General features: G+C 63.0%; 1 protein-coding gene across 1 annotated transcript in view; it reads left to right on the top strand.

The window, feature by feature from the left end:
* The first annotated feature begins 1,956 nt into the window (after positions 1 to 1,956).
* The window catches only part of Igsf5 (immunoglobulin superfamily member 5), a 28,468-nt gene continuing 23,403 nt past the window's right edge, over positions 1,957 to 7,021 (top strand). The window contains 1 exon segment of the mRNA XM_048346213.1: positions 1,957 to 1,971. The gene's annotated coding sequence lies outside the window, so the exon portion shown is untranslated.

The following is a 7,021-nucleotide window of genomic DNA, read 5'->3' as shown; positions in this document are numbered from 1 at the left end:
GCTTAGGACAGATAAATAAGTCTCTGCACGAATGGTTCTTTTCTGTCTTCTTCAAGGTCCCAAAGCTCCCTTGGACAGGGATATTTAAAGTGTGTTTAATTCCATTTTTCCCTCTGGGAACACGGATCTGCCCCCCAAGAGCAGTCTACGGCAGCCTTAGTTCTCGGAGAGTTACGCTTCTTCCAGTCACACAAGGAACGATCTTTTTTTTTAATTAAAAAGTTACTTATTTTTTCCCCCCAGTAGTACTGGAGTTTGAGCTCCGGGCCTCATGCTGACTAGGTAAGTGCGTTGCTACCCGGGCGATGTCTCTAGTCCTTTTGTGTTTGGTTTGTTGTTAAGTTAGCATCTCACTAGCTTTTGGGGCCTGGGCCGTGAACCTCAGTCCTCCTACTTTTGTTTAGCTGGAATTACAGGACTGCGCCACTATGCCCAGTTCCAGACAAAGTTCTGAGAAGGCCTTCCCCCCCCTCCCTCCCTCCCTCCCTCCCTTCCTCCCATCCCTTCTTGTCTTCCTTTTGTACCCTTGTGGCTGTTGCAGCTCCCATGTCTTCCACTTAGACCATCTTCAGGCAGAAGCCCATGTTGTTGTAGCGTACCTGGCCCTGCAGCTGGGAGGGAGGACACCCCCCTCCCCCCCCCCCCACCCCCTCCCCCCCGTCCCCTTTAGGTCTTACTCTACACGTATGCTCTGCACTTTGGGGGAAATGGCCTCTTTCCCTTTGTGCCCTCTCCACTGGAAACCACGCGGTGCAAGTACACCCTTCCTTCCCCTTTGCTCTCTCTCTCTCAGCAAAACCGCACGTGGCGTTTCCTAGAAGCCCCTGCCCAGCACCTGTAACCCAGGTAACGGGACACCTCGCGGTGGGACAGGGCGGGGAGGGGGTCCCCCAAGCTCTGAGGACACTTCTGCATCCTCAGCCGCCGTGGCCACACCTCCTTCCCCGCCCTTCCCTGTGGAATCTCTCCCTGCTGGTAGTTGGAGCGGCTACCCCCTCCCCACCCCCCCACTGTAGAGCAGGGGGCCGGCAGTTTGGGTCCCCCAAGTGAGCTCCTCTCTGCCTGAGCCAGGCGGCAGTCTCCGGTCGGCCCGCCTGCCCCTCCCATGTGCAGACGCTCCTGGTTGCGGAGCACCCCGCAAGAACACATTGTCCCCGGGGGGGGGGGGTGCCGGCAGGCAAGCCGGGTGCGCGCCCACCGCAGCCGCAACGCAGAGAATTGGTGACCGTCGGGGTTCCTCTCGGAAACGGCCGGCATGTCCTGCCCGGTGCCTTTGTGTGCTGGGGGGGGGGGTGGGGTGTGGGGGGGTGAACCCCAGTGGGTCTAAGCTGTGCGCAGAGTTCCACGAGAAGAGTGGGGAGTGGAGACTTCTGGCAGGCAAAGGCCCCATGGGACACACCCTACCCCCTGCCCCCCCACCCCCAGGTCCCCCCTGAGGGCTTCAGGCCTCACGCTCCCCAAAGGCTCACTCCTGTGGTCTGCCTGCCTGCCTGCCTGCCTGCCTGCCGGAGGAACCGGTTTCTCCAGCCCCTGCCTCTGCTGAGGTCCGGGAGGACAGCAGGCCAGTGTCCCGGGCATGAGTGGGGGGCAGGCCGGGGCCTGCCAGGCTCCAGCTGTGGGGACTGGCGGGGGGGGGGGGCGTGGGGCAAGAGGGCCCGGGCCGCGGGCGCTGGCGGCCGCCTCCGCAGCCTGGGCCGCACTTCCGGGCCGGCAGCGCGCTGGAGCTGGCTAATGTTTAACGGAGCCCGGCCCCGGCCCCGGCCCGCGCCCTGGCGCCCACAGCCGGGCCCGTCACCGGGCAGAGCCACCCGGGAGGAACTTCCTGTTCCCCGGGGGGGGGGGGGGCCCACTGCCAGGGCCTGGCCGGCCAGACAGAGCCGCTGCTGCGGGCGGAGAAGGGACGGACGCAGCCGGAGGCCGACAGACAGACAGACGGACGGACGGACAGACGAGTTCACCTGCCCCGAGGAGGTAAGCGCTCCGGAGAGCGGCCCTCGGGGCCCGGGGACAGGACTGTGACAGGAGGCCTGACGCCCGAGCTTTGCGTCCCGCCTTCCCGAGGGGGCGGCCCTGTGAGCGCAGGGGGGTGGCGATTCCGGGGGGCGGGCAGCAGCCCTGCCTGGGGGGCTGCCGAGTCACTGAGCCCTGGTGTTCTGTGGGCACCTGTGTCGATGGCTTCTCCAGGCTCCGGAGGGGGCCTTGCGGGGGGTGGGGTGGGGTGGGGTGTGGGGGGGTGGGGGGTGGGTAGGAAAAGCCTGGCTGCCGCTGGCTGCTCCCACAGGGCTGGCCCTGAGGAGGGGGGGGGTCTGTCCTGGAGGGGGCGTGTCCTGATGGAGGGGGTGGGGCCCGGCCCCCTCCCCCCCCTTCCCCCCACCCCGCAGTCGGTAGGCAAAGGTTGGGGCCTGGTGGGGAGGAGCGTGCGCCTCGTTGGGGGGCCGTTTGCCCCTCCTGCCCCTCCTGCCCCGCTGTGTGCGGAGCCGGGCCGGCTGGGCCTCTGCCTGGGCGTCCACAAGGTGCTTGGCGGTCCCAGCGCCGGGCTATTTCCAGCAAACACAACGCAGGCTTCACGGTGCCAAGAGTTGGCGTGTTCTGCCTGGGCTGGGCGGGCGGGGAGGGCGGGGACGGCACTTGGGATTAAATCTGGGGGGGCGGGGGGGGGTCCCTCGGCTCTCTCGGGAATAAGACCCGGCAAGACCTGCGGTTGTAGGAAAGCAGGATCTTTTCCGGTGGCGGTCGGCGGCGGCTGCGGTGTGAGCCGAGGGGGCCTTGGGCTGCCGCTTCCCGGGGTTCCCCGGGGTTCCCCAGGGTTCCGACCCCGTGCGCAGCCTGGGGTGGTCACTTGCCCAGCTCGGTGGCCCGGAGCTGTCTCGGCTGGCGTTCGGGGCACTGCTGGGGTAACTTCCCTTGGGCTGTGCCGACTGTGGCTTGAAGATTAGCAAATGGGGTGCCGGGTCCCCCTGGGTCCTCTTAGGCCCCCCCTCGCCGGCGGGAAGTGTTTGATAATGAGCCGGGATGAACTGTCAAGAGAGGGGCGGAGAAGGAGGGCGGGGGGGGGGCGGGGAGAGAAGAGATCTCGAGTCCCGCCTTGCTCTGTCCAGGCCTCGTGCTGCCTACCCCAGCCCCATCCTTGTCCCCTCCCCCCTTGCCTCGCCCGCTTGCCCCCCCCCCCCCGGGCTGTCGGATGCGGCAGAGGCCCGGGAGGGGAGGGGAGGGGGGGGGAGGGCGATCGCGGTGGGTGCACGCCCGCCCGGCGGCTGACCCGGCGAGCAAGCCTCGGGCGGGAAGGCGGCCCCTGCACGGCCCAGGGCCCCCGGGACCTGCTGCTGCTGCTCAGGGCCGCCATCACCCGCCCGCCTTCGTTCCAGGACACAGGAGGACCATGCGGAGATGGAGAGCGGCCGGAGAGGCGTCCTGGCTCTGCTGGGAGTCCTGGCGGGACTGGCAGGTGGGGCGGTGCGGGGTGGGAAACCACAGTGGGGGTGGGGTGGGGGTTGGGGGGGTGGGGGACGCTGTGCTGCCCGGCCTTCCCACCCCCTCCCTCCACACCCCTCCCTCGCCGGGGTGACGCCTCCCCCCACTCGTGCCCCTCGCTCTTGGTCACCAGCGGGCACGTGAAGACGGGCAGCCCGGGAGTGGGGGGCGGGGGAGGAGCTTTGGGGCGGGGCATGGGGGGGCGTGGGAGGGGCGTCGCGGCTTCACGCACACCCGTCCCCCCCCCCCCCCGCAGTCTCGGGGCCGGCTATCAGATCGTAGAGGGGCCCCGGAACGTGACGGCGCTGGCGGGCGCGGAGGCCCGCTTCAACTGCACGGTGTCGCCGGGCTGGAAGCTGATCATGTGGGCGCTGAACGGCGTGGGTGGTGCTGAGCGTCACGCCGCGCGAGCCCATCATCACCAACGACCGCTTCACCTCCGCCAGCTACGCCCGCGGCGACGGCGACTTCGTCTCCGAGATGCGTGTCCGCGACCTGCGGCTGCGCGACGCCGGCCGCGTCCGCTGCAGCCTGCAGAGCAGCGACCTGGACGCCTACGCCTTCCTGGACGTCGAGGGTGAGCGAGCGGCCGGGGAGGCCACGCCGGGGGCGGGGGGGGGAGGGCAGGGTCAGGCTGCTCACCGTCTGAGGCCACGGATGCCGCCGGGTTCCTCTGCGTCCCCCCCACCCCTTATTCTGTGGGCCTGGTTGTCGTTTGTGCCTTGGTTTCCCTTCTTGCTCCTCCCTTCCTCTTTCCGTCTTTCCTTCCTTCTTCTCCTTAGACTCTCAGACATCGGCCCTGTCGCTTTCCCGTCTAACTGGCTCACGCGTCTTGGAGACTTCCTAGACTCACACCCCGACACCCCCCTCCTCCCCCCCTCCCCCGTGTCCAGCTGTAGTCGACGTGAAGGCAGCGGGCAGTTCTCTCCTCTCCGCGGCTTTTCGTTCGCTCGATGAGCTTCTTTGCCCACAGCTCTGAACGCCCACGGCGTCAGCCTCTCCCTCTTCCTGGGGGAATTTCCTCCGTCTATTTGCTGCCTCGTTTGGTCCACAGGGGCGGCAGGCGGTCAAAGGCTCGCCAACTGTGACAGGTCTCTCGGAGAGAAGGAAGGGCCCCACGAAATCTGTTCTTAAGCCTTTTATTTACTTGCCTCACAAAAATCTCCAAGATTCCATCTGTGTTCATTCCGTCTGTATCTGTGTTGCTAGCTCGTCAGATCGGGTAACTTTTGGTGGAAAGACATGTCTATTTCCATTCGCATTTAAATTTTTTTAAGCCTAAAAATGTAGCTCAATGGGGGGGGTTCCTTGCTTTTGGTGTCTTTAATGCTGTGTGGTTTAATGATGGGTACAGCGATGATTTGGAAATGACCTTTTAAAGTTTTCCAGAACTATTGGCGAGTTTGCATGCTCAACTGTTTATTATTATTTGCTATTGTTGGAAAGAACACGGGAAAAGAAATGGACGATGTGAATCCTGGCTTTGCATTCATCGGTCCGCGTTCTCTAACAGGGATCCCCTCCCCCCACCCCCAAAGAAGGGCTCCATTTCTTTGTCTTTTCAATGGAAGATATGGGAGGTTGGAGGCATGGCTCGGCTGGTAGAGCACTAGCCAGTGAGTGAAAGCATCCGGTACTGAGTTGGAGTCTTGCTCTCCGGCCAAGAGAGAGAAGAGAAGAGAAGAGAAGAGAAGGAATGAGGAGGACGGTTCCTACCCGCTCCGTGGGTTAGGGAGGACAGGACTGAGGACGGTGTGGAGACTCAAGTCCGTCCACTCGGATCAGTGTACTTGTGGCGGGGCCCGGGCTTGGGCGCGTGGCCGCCTGGACTCGGCTCCCGCCTGGTTACTTGCGCGGTGTGGCCTCGGACCTGGCCCTAGGGGACAGGGGCGTCCCCTTGTCCTCCTCTGACCCCGGCAAGTACCACACAGGTCACCCGCGTGAATGGCTGCGTTCATTCCCAGCCAAAGCACGGAACTGTGCGAGCCATCGAGGGGAGGAGAGCCGGTCCCGTCCTCAGGAACCAGCGGGAAGGGCGGACGTGGCGAGCGGAGAACAAGGACGTGAGATTGTTGGCCAGGCAGGGAGAGCAGAGGAGCTCGGATTGCCTGCAGGTCTACCCCGGCAGGGCAGGTCCGTGGGCTGGAGTGGGGGGGGGGGGAGGGAGGGAGGGAGAGAAATGGAGGAAGAGAGAGATGAAAAGAGAGAAGCAGCAGCCCCTGGAGGAGGGACCACAGGAGCCCAGGGCACAACGATCACCGCTTTTCAAACTCCTCAGCCCACGCGCCGTCTTGCCTCGTGTGTACCGTGATTGCCGTCACCTCAGATCCTAACGCGGCGGAGGCGCGAGCACCCCGGGACGTGAAGACATCCCTCTGGCCCGGTGAAGCCTGGGCAGAACGAGGGGAGAACGCCCCTCACGAGGAGAGCCATTGACCCTGGGAGCCGCAGGGTCTCCTCGCGAAGGAGGAAATGCCCGCGAGTTCTCCAGTCGCCAGGGCGTTTCCCTCCCCGTAGATCCACAAGGAAAAGAGACACAGGCGACCAGCTCCAACCCGAGTCACCCGGAATGCGTGCGACGTGGCAGCAGTCACGTTTGTGTAGCGTGGAAAGCTGGATCTGAAATGCCTGCAGAAAAAGATCAAGGTCTCGTGGCTCTGCAGAATGCCAACTATTGCAGCCATGAGAGCAGCCCAAACCCGTGGGAAGTATGATCCCAAATCTAGGGCCCCGGAGTGCAGCCGTTTGCCCCGAGGTGCTTCCCCGCGGGGTGGGGGGGGCCAGGGTGGCGTCCAGAGTCGTCCATTCTTTGTCCGGTGTTCTTTCCAGCACACTCCGCAGCTGGGGTGTGCAGTCATTCGAATGTGTCCCTGTGTATGTGTCCCACCAAGGCTGCGTCTCTGCTGGGGCTGACTCTCAGGTTATTTTAGCAATGCTGGTACAAACGAATATTACGTCCCAAGGCCTGAATGCCGGCAGAGGAAAAGGGATTCTTCTCTTTTTTTTTTTTTTTTTTTTGGAAAAATCGTATTTTCGGCATCTCGACGTAGTTTTACAAATCACTTCCTAACTACCGTACGTCTGGATTAATGTCACCCCGTTCGTCCTCCTCCTCCCACCCAGCCCTGCCCCACCCTCCAGCAGGGGGAGCCTTTTGTTCCCTTGTTGCCTGTCCTCGGGCTTGAACTCAAGGCCTGGGCGCTGCCCCTGAGCCCCTTTTTACTCTTGACCGTTGAGCCACAGTACGACTTCCATCTTTTTTTTGAGTAGTGTATTGGGGATGAGGGTCTCCCCAGCTTTGCCGCCTGGCTGGCTTCGAACTGTGATCTTCAGATCTCAGTAGCACACGTACGCCGTGGGCACCTGTGGCCGCAAGGAGATTCTTCACGAAAACGATGGAAAGTAATTCACCTCCGTCCACAGTTTGAATACCCCATTTGGGGTAGTCCTTTCTGTAACAATGCCAGGATTGATTTTTTTTTTTGGCCTTTTGTTGTTTTAAATTTTGATTTAACTTGTCCTTGGAAACGTGTTCAACGCAAAAGTTATG

The sequence above is a fragment of the Perognathus longimembris genome, chromosome 5, assembly GCF_023159225.1.
Source record: "Perognathus longimembris pacificus isolate PPM17 chromosome 5, ASM2315922v1, whole genome shotgun sequence".
NCBI lineage: Eukaryota > Metazoa > Chordata > Mammalia > Rodentia > Heteromyidae > Perognathus > Perognathus longimembris.
Note: the sequence above shows the minus strand (reverse complement) of the source record. Positions and strands in the feature narration are given on the sequence as shown.